This window comes from Daphnia pulicaria, chromosome 6 (assembly GCF_021234035.1).
Source record: "Daphnia pulicaria isolate SC F1-1A chromosome 6, SC_F0-13Bv2, whole genome shotgun sequence".
Classification (NCBI taxonomy): domain Eukaryota; kingdom Metazoa; phylum Arthropoda; class Branchiopoda; order Diplostraca; family Daphniidae; genus Daphnia; species Daphnia pulicaria.
In genome coordinates, this window is record NC_060918.1 from 7,205,388 (window position 1) to 7,218,805 (window position 13,418).

Below are 13,418 nucleotides of genomic sequence, written 5' to 3' on the forward strand. Positions count from 1 at the left end.
GATTCTGGATGAATTCCATTGAGAGTTTTTCAAAGTTTATCGCGTTTTTTTATTCGCGATGGTTACCAGTCCGAATTCAATGAACAAACATTTCAATCACTTTGAAGTGATTTTCTATTCATCCATTGGGACTGGGAGGGTAAATTTTCATTTTTGAATGTCAACGGCCATATCACGTAGAACGCACCTGGTCTCGTCAGCTCCCAGAAGTTAAGTTACGTCGAGTCCCGTTAGTACTTGGAAGGGTGACCGCTTGGGAATACGGGATGTCGTTGGCGATGAATAGTTTGTTTTCAATAACAAATTTCTTTAAATTTTTTTTCAATCACGATTGTTACCAGTCCAAATTCGTAGATCAAAAATTTCAATGACACAGGGATAGGTTCAATTTATCTATAGGAATAATTCTGGATGAATTCCATTGAGAGTTTTTCAAAGTTTATCGCGTTTTTTTATTCGCGATGGTTACCAGTCCGAATTCAATGGACAAACATTTCAATCACTTTGAAGTGATTTTCTATTCATCCATTGGGACTGGGAGGGTAAATTTTCATTTTTGAATGTCAACGGCCATATCACGTAGAACGCACCTGGTCTCGTTAGCTCCCAGAAGTTAAGTTACGTTGAGTCCCGTTAGTACTTGGAAGGGTGACCGCTTGGGAATACGGAATGTCGTTGGCGATGAATAGTTTGTTTTCAATAACAAATTTCTTTAAATTTTTTTTCAATCACGATTGTTACCAGTCCAAATTCGTAGATCAAAAATTTCAATGACAAAGGGATAGGTTCAATTCATCTATAGGAATGATTCTGGATGAATTCCATTGAGAGTTTTTCAAAGTTTATCGCGTTTTTTTATTCGCGATGGTTACCAGTCCGAATTCAATGAACAAACATTTCAATCACTTTGAAGTGATTTTCTATTCATCCATTGGGACTGGGAGGGTAAATTTTCATTTTTGAATGTCAACGGCCATATCACGTAGAACGCACCTGGTCTCGTCAGCTCCCAGAAGTTAAGTTACGTCGAGTCCCGTTAGTACTTGGAAGGGTGACCGCTTGGGAATACGGAATGTCGTTGGCGATGAATAGTTTGTTTTCAATAACAAATTTCTTGAAATTTTTTTTCAATCACAATGGTTACCAGTCCAAATTCGTAGATCAAAAATTTCAATGACACAGGGATAGGTTCAATTCATCTATAGGAATGATTCTGGATGAATTCCATTGAGAGTTTTTCAAAGTTTATCGCGTTTTTTTATTCGCGATGGTTACCAGTCCAAATTCAATGAACAAACATTTCTATCACTTTGAAGTGATTTTCTATTCATCCATTGGGACTGGGAGGGTAAATTTTCATTTTTGAATGTCAACGGCCATATCACGTAGAACGCACCTGGTCTCGTCAGCTCCCAGAAGTTAAGTTACGTCGAGTCTCGTTAGTACTTGGAAGGGTGACCGCTTGGGAATACGGAATGTCGTTGGCGATGAATAGTTTGTTTTCAATAACAAATTTCTTGAAATTTTTTTTCAATCACGATGGTTACCAGTCCAAATTCGTAGATCAAAAATTTCAATGACACAGGGATAGGTTCAATTCATCTATAGGAATGATTCTGGATGAATTCCATTGAGAGTTTTTCAAAGTTTATCGCGTTTTTTTATTCGCGATGGTTACCAGTCCGAATTCAATGAACAAACATTTCAATCACTTTGAAGTGATTTTCTATTCATCCATTGGGACTGGGAGGGTAAATTTTCATTTTTGAATGTCAACGGCCATATCACGTAGAACGCACCTGGTCTCGTCAGCTCCCAGAAGTTAAGTTACGTCGAGTCCCGTTAGTACTTGGAAGGGTGACCGCTTGGGAATACGGGATGTCGTTGGCGATGAATAGTTTGTTTTCAATAACAAATTTCTTTAAATTTTTTTTCAATCACGATGGTTACCAGTCCAAATTCGTAGATCAAAAATTTCAATGACACAGGGATAGGTTCAATTCATCTATAGGAATGATTCTGGATGAATTCCATTGAGAGTTTTTCAAAGTTTATCGCGATTTTTTATTCACGATGGTTACCAGTCCGAATTCAATGAACAAACATTTCAATCACTTTGAAGTGATTTTCTATTCATCCATTGGGACTGGGAGGGTAAATTTTCATTTTTGAATGTCAACGGCCATATCACGTAGAACGCACCTGGTCTCGTCAGCTCCCAGAAGTTAAGTTACGTCGAGTCCCGTTAGTACTTGGAAGGGTGACCGCTTGGGAATACGGGATGTCGTTGGCGATGAATAGTTTGTTTTCAATAACAAATTTCTTGAAATTTTTTTTCAATCACGATGGTTACCAGTCCAAATTCGTAGATCAAAAATTTCAATGACAAAGGGATAGGTTCAATTCATCTATAGGAATGATTCTGGATGAATTCCATTGAGAGTTTTTCAAAGTTTATCGCGTTTTTTTATTCGCGATGGTTACCAGTCCGAATTCAATGAACAAACATTTCAATCACTTTGAAGTGATTTTCTATTCATCCATTGGGACTGGGAGGGTAAATTTTCATTTTTGAATGTCAACGGCCATATCACGTAGAACGCACCTGGTCTCGTCAGCTCCCAGAAGTTAAGTTACGTCGAGTCCCGTTAGTACTTGGAAGGGTGACCGCTTGGGAATACGGGATGTCGTTGGCGATGAATAGTTTGTTTTCAATAACAAATTTCTTGAAATTTTTTTTCAATCACGATGGTTACCAGTCCAAATTCGTAGATCAAAAATTTCAATGACACAGGGATAGGTTCAATTCATCTATAGGAATGATTCTGGATGAATTCCATTGAGAGTTTTTCAAAGTTTATCGCGTTTTTTTATTCGCGATGGTTACCAGTCCGAATTCAATGAACAAACATTTCAATCACTTTGAAGTGATTTTCTATTCATCCATTGGGACTGGGAGGGTAAATTTTCATTTTTGAATGTCAACGGCCATATCACGTAGAACGCACCTGGTCTCGTCAGCTCCCAGAAGTTAAGTTACGTCGAGTCCCGTTAGTACTTGGAAGGGTGACCGCTTGGGAATACGGGATGTCGTTGGCGATGAATAGTTTGTTTTCAATAACAAATTTCTTTAAATTTTTTTTCAATCACGATGGTTACCAGTCCAAATTCGTAGATCAAAAATTTCAATGACACAGGGATAGGTTCAATTCATCTATAGGAATGATTCTGGATGAATTCCATTGAGAGTTTTTCAAAGTTTATCGCGATTTTTTATTCACGATGGTTACCAGTCCGAATTCAATGAACAAACATTTCAATCACTTTGAAGTGATTTTCTATTCATCCATTGGGACTGGGAGGGTAAATTTTCATTTTTGAATGTCAACGGCCATATCACGTAGAACGCACCTGGTCTCGTCAGCTCCCAGAAGTTAAGTTACGTCGAGTCCCGTTAGTACTTGGAAGGGTGACCGCTTGGGAATACGGGATGTCGTTGGCGATGAATAGTTTGTTTTCAATAACAAATTTCTTGAAATTTTTTTTCAATCACGATGGTTACCAGTCCAAATTCGTAGATCAAAAATTTCAATGACAAAGGGATAGGTTCAATTCATCTATAGGAATGATTCTGGATGAATTCCATTGAGAGTTTTTCAAAGTTTATCGCGTTTTTTTATTCGCGATGGTTACCAGTCCGAATTCAATGAACAAACATTTCAATCACTTTGAAGTGATTTTCTATTCATCCATTGGGACTGGGAGGGTAAATTTTCATTTTTGAATGTCAACGGCCATATCACGTAGAACGCACCTGGTCTCGTCAGCTCCCAGAAGTTAAGTTACGTCGAGTCCCGTTAGTACTTGGAAGGGTGACCGCTTGGGAATACGGGATGTCGTTGGCGATGAATAGTTTGTTTTCAATAACAAATTTCTTGAAATTTTTTTTCAATCACGATGGTTACCAGTCCAAATTCGTAGATCAAAAATTTCAATGACACAGGGATAGGTTCAATTCATCTATAGGAATGATTCTGGATGAATTCCATTGAGAGTTTTTCAAAGTTTATCGCGTTTTTTTATTCGCGATGGTTACCAGTCCGAATTCAATGAACAAACATTTCAATCACTTTGAAGTGATTTTCTATTCATCCATTGGGACTGGGAGGGTAAATTTTCATTTTTGAATGTCAACGGCCATATCACGTAGAACGCACCTGGTCTCGTCAGCTCCCAGAAGTTAAGTTACGTCGAGTCCCGTTAGTACTTGGAAGGGTGACCGCTTGGGAATACGGGATGTCGTTGGCGATGAATAGTTTGTTTTCAATAACAAATTTCTTTAAATTTTTTTTCAATCACGATGGTTACCAGTCCAAATTCGTAGATCAAAAATTTCAATGACACAGGGATAGGTTCAATTCATCTATAGGAATGATTCTGGATGAATTCCATTGAGAGTTTTTCAAAGTTTATCGCGTTTTTTTATTCGCGATGGTTACCAGTCCGAATTCAATGAACAAACATTTCAATCACTTTGAAGTGATTTTCTATTCATCCATTGGGACTGGGAGGGTAAATTTTCATTTTTGAATGTCAACGGCCATATCACGTAGAACGCACCTGGTCTCGTCAGCTCCCAGAAGTTAAGTTACGTCGAGTCCCGTTAGTACTTGGAAGGGTGACCGCTTGGGAATACGGAATGTCGTTGGCGATGAATAGTTTGTTTTCAATAACAAATTTCTTGAAATTTTTTTTCAATCACGATGGTTACCAGTCCAAATTCGTCGATCAAAAATTTCAATGACACAGGGATAGGTTCAATTCATCTATAGGAATGATTCTGGATGAATTCCATTGAGAGTTTTTCAAAGTTTATCGCGTTTTTTTATTCGCGATGGTTACCAGTCCGAATTCAATGAACAAACATTTCAATCACTTTGAAGTGATTTTCTATTCATCCATTGGGACTGGGAGGGTAAATTTTCATTTTTGAATGTCAACGGCCATATCACGTAGAACGCACCTGGTCTCGTCAGCTCCCAGAAGTTAAGTTACGTCGAGTCCCGTTAGTACTTGGAAGGGTGACCGCTTGGGAATACGGGATGTCGTTGGCGATGAATAGTTTGTTTTCAATAACAAATTTCTTGAAATTTTTTTTCAATCACGATGGTTACCAGTCCAAATTCGTAGATCAAAAATTTCAATGACACAGGGATAGGTTCAATTCATCTATAGGAATGATTCTGGATGAATTCCATTGAGAGTTTTTCAAAGTTTATCGCGTTTTTTTATTCGCGATGGTTACCAGTCCGAATTCAATGAACAAACATTTCAATCACTTTGAAGTGATTTTCTATTCATCCATTGGGACTGGGAGGGTAAATTTTCATTTTTGAATGTCAACGGCCATATCACGTAGAACGCACCTGGTCTCGTCAGCTCCCAGAAGTTAAGTTACGTCGAGTCCCGTTAGTACTTGGAAGGGTGACCGCTTGGGAATACGGGATGTCGTTGGCGATGAATAGTTTGTTTTCAATAACAAATTTCTTGAAATTTTTTTTCAATCACGATGGTTACCAGTCCAAATTCGTAGATCAAAAATTTCAATGACACAGGGATAGGTTCAATTCATCTATAGGAATGATTCTGGATGAATTCCATTGAGAGTTTTTCAAAGTTTATCGCGTTTTTTTATTCGCGATGGTTACCAGTCCGAATTCAATGAACAAACATTTCAATCACTTTGAAGTGATTTTCTATTCATCCATTGGGACTGGGAGGGTAAATTTTCATTTTTGAATGTCAACGGCCATATCACGTAGAACGCACCTGGTCTCGTCAGCTCCCAGAAGTTAAGTTACGTCGAGTCCCGTTAGTACTTGGAAGGGTGACCGCTTGGGAATACGGGATGTCGTTGGCGATGAATAGTTTGTTTTCAATAACAAATTTCTTTAAATTTTTTTTCAATCACGATGGTTACCAGTCCAAATTCGTAGATCAAAAATTTCAATGACACAGGGATAGGTTCAATTCATCTATAGGAATGATTCTGGATGAATTCCATTGAGAGTTTTTCAAAGTTTATCGCGTTTTTTTATTCGCGATGGTTACCAGTCCGAATTCAATGAACAAACATTTCAATCACTTTGAAGTGATTTTCTATTCATCCATTGGGACTGGGAGGGTAAATTTTCATTTTTGAATGTCAACGGCCATATCACGTAGAACGCACCTGGTCTCGTCAGCTCCCAGAAGTTAAGTTACGTCGAGTCCCGTTAGTACTTGGAAGGGTGACCGCTTGGGAATACGGAATGTCGTTGGCGATGAATAGTTTGTTTTCAATAACAAATTTCTTGAAATTTTTTTTCAATCACGATGGTTACCAGTCCAAATTCGTCGATCAAAAATTTCAATGACACAGGGATAGGTTCAATTCATCTATAGGAATGATTCTGGATGAATTCCATTGAGAGTTTTTCAAAGTTTATCGCGTTTTTTTATTCGCGATGGTTACCAGTCCGAATTCAATGAACAAACATTTCAATCACTTTGAAGTGATTTTCTATTCATCCATTGGGACTGGGAGGGTAAATTTTCATTTTTGAATGTCAACGGCCATATCACGTAGAACGCACCTGGTCTCGTCAGCTCCCAGAAGTTAAGTTACGTCGAGTCCCGTTAGTACTTGGAAGGGTGACCGCTTGGGAATACGGGATGTCGTTGGCGATGAATAGTTTGTTTTCAATAACAAATTTCTTGAAATTTTTTTTCAATCACGATGGTTACCAGTCCAAATTCGTAGATCAAAAATTTCAATGACACAGGGATAGGTTCAATTCATCTATAGGAATGATTCTGGATGAATTCCATTGAGAGTTTTTCAAAGTTTATCGCGTTTTTTTATTCGCGATGGTTACCAGTCCGAATTCAATGAACAAACATTTCAATCACTTTGAAGTGATTTTCTATTCATCCATTGGGACTGGGAGGGTAAATTTTCATTTTTGAATGTCAACGGCCATATCACGTAGAACGCACCTGGTCTCGTTAGCTCCCAGAAGTTAAGTTACGTCGAGTCCCGTTAGTACTTGGAAGGGTGACCGCTTGGGAATACGGGATGTCGTTGGCGATGAATAGTTTGTTTTCAATAACAAATTTCTTGAAATTTTTTTTCAATCACGATGGTTACCAGTCCAAATTCGTAGATCAAAAATTTCAATGACAAAGGGATAGGTTCAATTCATCTATAGGAATGATTCTGGATGAATTCCATTGAGAGTTTTTCAAAGTTTATCGCGTTTTTTTATTCGCGATGGTTACCAGTCCAAATTCAATGAACAAACATTTCTATCACTTTGAAGTGATTTTCTATTCATCCATTGGGACTGGGAGGGTAAATTTTCATTTTTGAATGTCAACGGCCATATCACGTAGAACGCACCTGGTCTCGTCAGCTCCCAGAAGTTAAGTTACGTCGAGTCCCGTTAGCTCTTGGAAGGGTGACCGCTTGGGAATACGGAATGTCGTTGGCGATGAATAGTTTGTTTTCAATAACAAATTTCTTGAAATTTTTTTTCAATCACGATGGTTACCAGTCCAAATTCGTAGATCAAAAATTTCAATGACAAAGGGATAGGTTCAATTCATCTATAGGAATGATTCTGGATGAATTCCATTGAGAGTTTTTCAAAGTTTATCGCGTTTTTTTATTCGCGATGGTTACCAGTCCGAATTCAATGAACAAACATTTCAATCACTTTGAAGTGATTTTCTATTCATCCATTGGGACTGGGAGGGTAAATTTTCATTTTTGAATGTCAACGGCCATATCACGTAGAACGCACCTGGTCTCGTCAGCTCCCAGAAGTTAAGTTACGTCGAGTCCCGTTAGTACTTGGAAGGGTGACCGCTTGGGAATACGGGATGTCGTTGGCGATGAATAGTTTGTTTTCAATAACAAATTTCTTTAAATTTTTTTTCAATCACGATTGTTACCAGTCCAAATTCGTAGATCAAAAATTTCAATGACACAGGGATAGGTTCAATTCATCTATAGGAATAATTCTGGATGAATTCCATTGAGAGTTTTTCAAAGTTTATCGCGTTTTTTTATTCGCGATGGTTACCAGTCCGAATTCAATGGACAAACATTTCAATCACTTTGAAGTGATTTTCTATTCATCCATTGGGACTGGGAGGGTAAATTTTCATTTTTGAATGTCAACGGCCATATCACGTAGAACGCACCTGGTCTCGTTAGCTCCCAGAAGTTAAGTTACGTCGAGTCCCGTTAGTACTTGGAAGGGCGACCGCTTGGGAATACGGAATGTCGTTGGCGATGAATAGTTTGTTTTCAATAACAAATTTCTTGAAATTTTTTTCAATCACGATGGTTACCAGTCCAAATTCGTAGATCAAAAATTTCAATGACAAAGGGATAGGTTCAATTCATCTATAGGAATGATTCTGGATGAATTCCATTGAGAGTTTTTCAAAGTTTATCGCGTTTTTTTATTCGCGATGGTTACCAGTCCAAATTCAATGAACAAACATTTCTATCACTTTGAAGTGATTTTCTATTCATCTATTGGGACTGGGAGGGTAAATTTTCATTTTTGAATGTCAACGGCCATATCACGTAGAACGCACCTGGTCTCGTCAGCTCCCAGAAGTTAAGTTACGTCGAGTCCCGTTAGCTCTTGGAAGGGTGACCGCTTGGGAATACGGAATGTCGTTGGCGATGAATAGTTTGTTTTCAATAACAAATTTCTTGACATTTTTTTTCAATCACGATGGTTACCAGTCCAAATTCGTAGATCAAAAATTTCAATGACAAAGGGATAGGTTCAATTCATCTATAGGAATGATTCTGGATGAATTCCATTGAGAGTTTTTCAAAGTTTATCGCGTTTTTTTATTCGCGATGGTTACCAGTCCGAATTCAATGAACAAACATTTCAATCACTTTGAAGTGATTTTCTATTCATCCATTGGGACTGGGAGGGTAAATTTTCATTTTTGAATGTCAACGGCCATATCACGTAGAACGCACCTGGTCTCGTCAGCTCCCAGAAGTTAAGTTACGTCGAGTCCCGTTAGTACTTGGAAGGGTGACCGCTTGGGAATACGGGATGTCGTTGGCGATGAATAGTTTGTTTTCAATAACAAATTTCTTTAAATTTTTTTTCAATCACGATTGTTACCAGTCCAAATTCGTAGATCAAAAATTTCAATGACACAGGGATAGGTTCAATTCATCTATAGGAATAATTCTGGATGAATTCCATTGAGAGTTTTTCAAAGTTTATCGCGTTTTTTTATTCGCGATGGTTACCAGTCCGAATTCAATGGACAAACATTTCAATCACTTTGAAGTGATTTTCTATTCATCCATTGGGACTGGGAGGGTAAATTTTCATTTTTGAATGTCAACGGCCATATCACGTAGAACGCACCTGGTCTCGTTAGCTCCCAGAAGTTAAGTTACGTCGAGTCCCGTTAGTACTTGGAAGGGTGACCGCTTGGGAATACGGAATGTCGTTGGCGATGAATAGTTTGTTTTCAATAACAAATTTCTTGAAATTTTTTTTCAATCACGATGGTTACCAGTCCAAATTCGTCGATCAAAAATTTCAATGACACAGGGATAGGTTCAATTCATCTATAGGAATGATTCTGGATGAATTCCATTGAGAGTTTTTCAAAGTTTATCGCGATTTTTTATTCGCGATGGTTACCAGTCCGAATTCAATGGACAAACATTTCAATCACTTTGAAGTGATTTTCTATTCATCCATTGGGACTGGGAGGGTAAATTTTCATTTTTGAATGTCAACGGCCATATCACGTAGAACGCACCTGGTCTCGTTAGCTCCCAGAAGTTAAGTTACGTCGAGTCCCGTTAGTACTTGGAAGGGTGACCGCTTGGGAATACGGGATGTCGTTGGCGATGAATAGTTTGTTTTCAATAACAAATTTCTTGAAATTTTTTTTCAATCACGATGGTTACCAGTCCAAATTCGTAGATCAAAAATTTCAATGACAAAGGGATAGGTTCAATTCATCTATAGGAATGATTCTGGATGAATTCCATTGAGAGTTTTTCAAAGTTTATCGCGTTTTTTTATTCGCGATGGTTACCAGTCCAAATTCAATGAACAAACATTTCTATCACTTTGAAGTGATTTTCTATTCATCCATTGGGACTGGGAGGGTAAATTTTCATTTTTGAATGTCAACGGCCATATCACGTAGAACGCACCTGGTCTCGTCAGCTCCCAGAAGTTAAGTTACGTCGAGTCCCGTTAGCTCTTGGAAGGGTGACCGCTTGGGAATACGGAATGTCGTTGGCGATGAATAGTTTGTTTTCAATAACAAATTTCTTGAAATTTTTTTTCAATCACGATGGTTACCAGTCCAAATTCGTAGATCAAAAATTTCAATGACAAAGGGATAGGTTCAATTCATCTATAGGAATGATTCTGGATGAATTCCATTGAGAGTTTTTCAAAGTTTATCGCGTTTTTTTATTCGCGATGGTTACCAGTCCGAATTCAATGAACAAACATTTCAATCACTTTGAAGTGATTTTCTATTCATCCATTGGGACTGGGAGGGTAAATTTTCATTTTTGAATGTCAACGGCCATATCACGTAGAACGCACCTGGTCTCGTCAGCTCCCAGAAGTTAAGTTACGTCGAGTCCCGTTAGTACTTGGAAGGGTGACCGCTTGGGAATACGGGATGTCGTTGGCGATGAATAGTTTGTTTTCAATAACAAATTTCTTTAAATTTTTTTTCAATCACGATTGTTACCAGTCCAAATTCGTAGATCAAAAATTTCAATGACACAGGGATAGGTTCAATTCATCTATAGGAATAATTCTGGATGAATTCCATTGAGAGTTTTTCAAAGTTTATCGCGTTTTTTTATTCGCGATGGTTACCAGTCCGAATTCAATGGACAAACATTTCAATCACTTTGAAGTGATTTTCTATTCATCCATTGGGACTGGGAGGGTAAATTTTCATTTTTGAATGTCAACGGCCATATCACGTAGAACGCACCTGGTCTCGTTAGCTCCCAGAAGTTAAGTTACGTCGAGTCCCGTTAGTACTTGGAAGGGCGACCGCTTGGGAATACGGAATGTCGTTGGCGATGAATAGTTTGTTTTCAATAACAAATTTCTTGAAATTTTTTTCAATCACGATGGTTACCAGTCCAAATTCGTAGATCAAAAATTTCAATGACAAAGGGATAGGTTCAATTCATCTATAGGAATGATTCTGGATGAATTCCATTGAGAGTTTTTCAAAGTTTATCGCGTTTTTTTATTCGCGATGGTTACCAGTCCAAATTCAATGAACAAACATTTCTATCACTTTGAAGTGATTTTCTATTCATCCATTGGGACTGGGAGGGTAAATTTTCATTTTTGAATGTCAACGGCCATATCACGTAGAACGCACCTGGTCTCGTCAGCTCCCAGAAGTTAAGTTACGTCGAGTCCCGTTAGCTCTTGGAAGGGTGACCGCTTGGGAATACGGAATGTCGTTGGCGATGAATAGTTTGTTTTCAATAACAAATTTCTTGAAATTTTTTTTCAATCACGATGGTTACCAGTCCAAATTCGTAGATCAAAAATTTCAATGACAAAGGGATAGGTTCAATTCATCTATAGGAATGATTCTGGATGAATTCCATTGAGAGTTTTTCAAAGTTTATCGCGTTTTTTTATTCGCGATGGTTACCAGTCCGAATTCAATGAACAAACATTTCAATCACTTTGAAGTGATTTTCTATTCATCCATTGGGACTGGGAGGGTAAATTTTCATTTTTGAATGTCAACGGCCATATCACGTAGAACGCACCTGGTCTCGTCAGCTCCCAGAAGTTAAGTTACGTCGAGTCCCGTTAGTACTTGGAAGGGTGACCGCTTGGGAATACGGGATGTCGTTGGCGATGAATAGTTTGTTTTCAATAACAAATTTCTTTAAATTTTTTTTCAATCACGATTGTTACCAGTCCAAATTCGTAGATCAAAAATTTCAATGACACAGGGATAGGTTCAATTCATCTATAGGAATAATTCTGGATGAATTCCATTGAGAGTTTTTCAAAGTTTATCGCGTTTTTTTATTCGCGATGGTTACCAGTCCGAATTCAATGGACAAACATTTCAATCACTTTGAAGTGATTTTCTATTCATCCATTGGGACTGGGAGGGTAAATTTTCATTTTTGAATGTCAACGGCCATATCACGTAGAACGCACCTGGTCTCGTTAGCTCCCAGAAGTTAAGTTACGTCGAGTCCCGTTAGTACTTGGAAGGGCGACCGCTTGGGAATACGGAATGTCGTTGGCGATGAATAGTTTGTTTTCAATAACAAATTTCTTGAAATTTTTTTTCAATCACGATGGTTACCAGTCCAAATTCGTAGATCAAAAATTTCAATGACAAAGGGATAGGTTCAATTCATCTATAGGAATGATTCTGGATGAATTCCATTGAGAGTTTTTCAAAGTTTATCGCGTTTTTTTATTCGCGATGGTTACCAGTCCAAATTCAATGAACAAACATTTCTATCACTTTGAAGTGATTTTCTATTCATCCATTGGGACTGGGAGGGTAAATTTTCATTTTTGAATGTCAACGGCCATATCACGTAGAACGCACCTGGTCTCGTCAGCTCCCAGAAGTTAAGTTACGTCGAGTCCCGTTAGTACTTGGAAGGGTGACCGCTTGGGAATACGGAATGTCGTTGGCGATGAATAGTTTGTTTTCAATAACAAATTTCTTGAAATTTTTTTTCAATCACAATGGTTACCAGTCCAAATTCGTAGATCAAAAATTTCAATGACACAGGGATAGGTTCAATTCATCTATAGGAATGATTCTGGATGAATTCCATTGAGAGTTTTTCAAAGTTTATCGCGTTTTTTTATTCGCGATGGTTACCAGTCCGAATTCAATGAACAAACATTTCAATCACTTTGAAGTGATTTTCTATTCATCCATTGGGACTGGGAGGGTAAATTTTCATTTTTGAATGTCAACGGCCATATCACGTAGAACGCACCTGGTCTCGTCAGCTCCCAGAAGTTAAGTTACGTCGAGTCCCGTTAGTACTTGGAAGGGTGACCGCTTGGGAATACGGGATGTCGTTGGCGATGAATAGTTTGTTTTCAATAACAAATTTCTTTAAATTTTTTTTCAATCACGATTGTTACCAGTCCAAATTCGTAGATCAAAAATTTCAATGACAAAGGGATAGGTTCAATTCATCTATAGGAATGATTCTGGATGAATTCCATTGAGAGTTTTTCAAAGTTTATCGCGTTTTTTTATTCACGATGGTTACCAGTCCGAATTCAATGAACAAACATTTCAATCACTTTGAAGTGATTTTCTATTCA

The 13,418-nt window shown here is 38.0% G+C and overlaps 33 pseudogenes; all 33 read left to right on the forward strand.

Annotated features, from left to right (window-relative positions):
- The first annotated feature begins 159 nt into the window (after positions 1-159).
- Positions 160-278, forward strand: LOC124346446 (annotated as a pseudogene).
- A 284-nt stretch (positions 279-562) lies between these two features.
- On the forward strand, positions 563-681 carry LOC124345215 (annotated as a pseudogene).
- Positions 682-965: 284 nt separating this feature from the next.
- On the forward strand, positions 966-1,084 carry LOC124345178 (annotated as a pseudogene).
- Positions 1,085-1,368: 284 nt separating this feature from the next.
- LOC124344812 lies at positions 1,369-1,487 on the forward strand (annotated as a pseudogene).
- A 284-nt stretch (positions 1,488-1,771) lies between these two features.
- On the forward strand, positions 1,772-1,890 carry LOC124346447 (annotated as a pseudogene).
- A 284-nt stretch (positions 1,891-2,174) lies between these two features.
- LOC124346448 lies at positions 2,175-2,293 on the forward strand (annotated as a pseudogene).
- A 284-nt stretch (positions 2,294-2,577) lies between these two features.
- LOC124346450 lies at positions 2,578-2,696 on the forward strand (annotated as a pseudogene).
- Positions 2,697-2,980: 284 nt separating this feature from the next.
- On the forward strand, positions 2,981-3,099 carry LOC124346451 (annotated as a pseudogene).
- Positions 3,100-3,383: 284 nt separating this feature from the next.
- Positions 3,384-3,502, forward strand: LOC124346452 (annotated as a pseudogene).
- A 284-nt stretch (positions 3,503-3,786) lies between these two features.
- LOC124346453 lies at positions 3,787-3,905 on the forward strand (annotated as a pseudogene).
- Positions 3,906-4,189: 284 nt separating this feature from the next.
- On the forward strand, positions 4,190-4,308 carry LOC124346454 (annotated as a pseudogene).
- Positions 4,309-4,592: 284 nt separating this feature from the next.
- On the forward strand, positions 4,593-4,711 carry LOC124345179 (annotated as a pseudogene).
- Positions 4,712-4,995: 284 nt separating this feature from the next.
- Positions 4,996-5,114, forward strand: LOC124346455 (annotated as a pseudogene).
- Positions 5,115-5,398: 284 nt separating this feature from the next.
- Positions 5,399-5,517, forward strand: LOC124346456 (annotated as a pseudogene).
- A 284-nt stretch (positions 5,518-5,801) lies between these two features.
- LOC124346457 lies at positions 5,802-5,920 on the forward strand (annotated as a pseudogene).
- Positions 5,921-6,204: 284 nt separating this feature from the next.
- LOC124345180 lies at positions 6,205-6,323 on the forward strand (annotated as a pseudogene).
- Positions 6,324-6,607: 284 nt separating this feature from the next.
- LOC124346458 lies at positions 6,608-6,726 on the forward strand (annotated as a pseudogene).
- Positions 6,727-7,010: 284 nt separating this feature from the next.
- On the forward strand, positions 7,011-7,129 carry LOC124344660 (annotated as a pseudogene).
- A 284-nt stretch (positions 7,130-7,413) lies between these two features.
- On the forward strand, positions 7,414-7,532 carry LOC124346074 (annotated as a pseudogene).
- Positions 7,533-7,816: 284 nt separating this feature from the next.
- Positions 7,817-7,935, forward strand: LOC124346459 (annotated as a pseudogene).
- A 284-nt stretch (positions 7,936-8,219) lies between these two features.
- Positions 8,220-8,338, forward strand: LOC124345558 (annotated as a pseudogene).
- A 283-nt stretch (positions 8,339-8,621) lies between these two features.
- On the forward strand, positions 8,622-8,740 carry LOC124346075 (annotated as a pseudogene).
- A 284-nt stretch (positions 8,741-9,024) lies between these two features.
- On the forward strand, positions 9,025-9,143 carry LOC124346461 (annotated as a pseudogene).
- Positions 9,144-9,427: 284 nt separating this feature from the next.
- Positions 9,428-9,546, forward strand: LOC124345315 (annotated as a pseudogene).
- Positions 9,547-9,830: 284 nt separating this feature from the next.
- On the forward strand, positions 9,831-9,949 carry LOC124344661 (annotated as a pseudogene).
- A 284-nt stretch (positions 9,950-10,233) lies between these two features.
- Positions 10,234-10,352, forward strand: LOC124346076 (annotated as a pseudogene).
- Positions 10,353-10,636: 284 nt separating this feature from the next.
- On the forward strand, positions 10,637-10,755 carry LOC124346462 (annotated as a pseudogene).
- A 284-nt stretch (positions 10,756-11,039) lies between these two features.
- LOC124345559 lies at positions 11,040-11,158 on the forward strand (annotated as a pseudogene).
- A 283-nt stretch (positions 11,159-11,441) lies between these two features.
- LOC124346077 lies at positions 11,442-11,560 on the forward strand (annotated as a pseudogene).
- Positions 11,561-11,844: 284 nt separating this feature from the next.
- Positions 11,845-11,963, forward strand: LOC124346463 (annotated as a pseudogene).
- Positions 11,964-12,247: 284 nt separating this feature from the next.
- LOC124345560 lies at positions 12,248-12,366 on the forward strand (annotated as a pseudogene).
- Positions 12,367-12,650: 284 nt separating this feature from the next.
- On the forward strand, positions 12,651-12,769 carry LOC124345181 (annotated as a pseudogene).
- A 284-nt stretch (positions 12,770-13,053) lies between these two features.
- Positions 13,054-13,172, forward strand: LOC124346464 (annotated as a pseudogene).
- Positions 13,173-13,418: the final 246 nt, after the last annotated feature.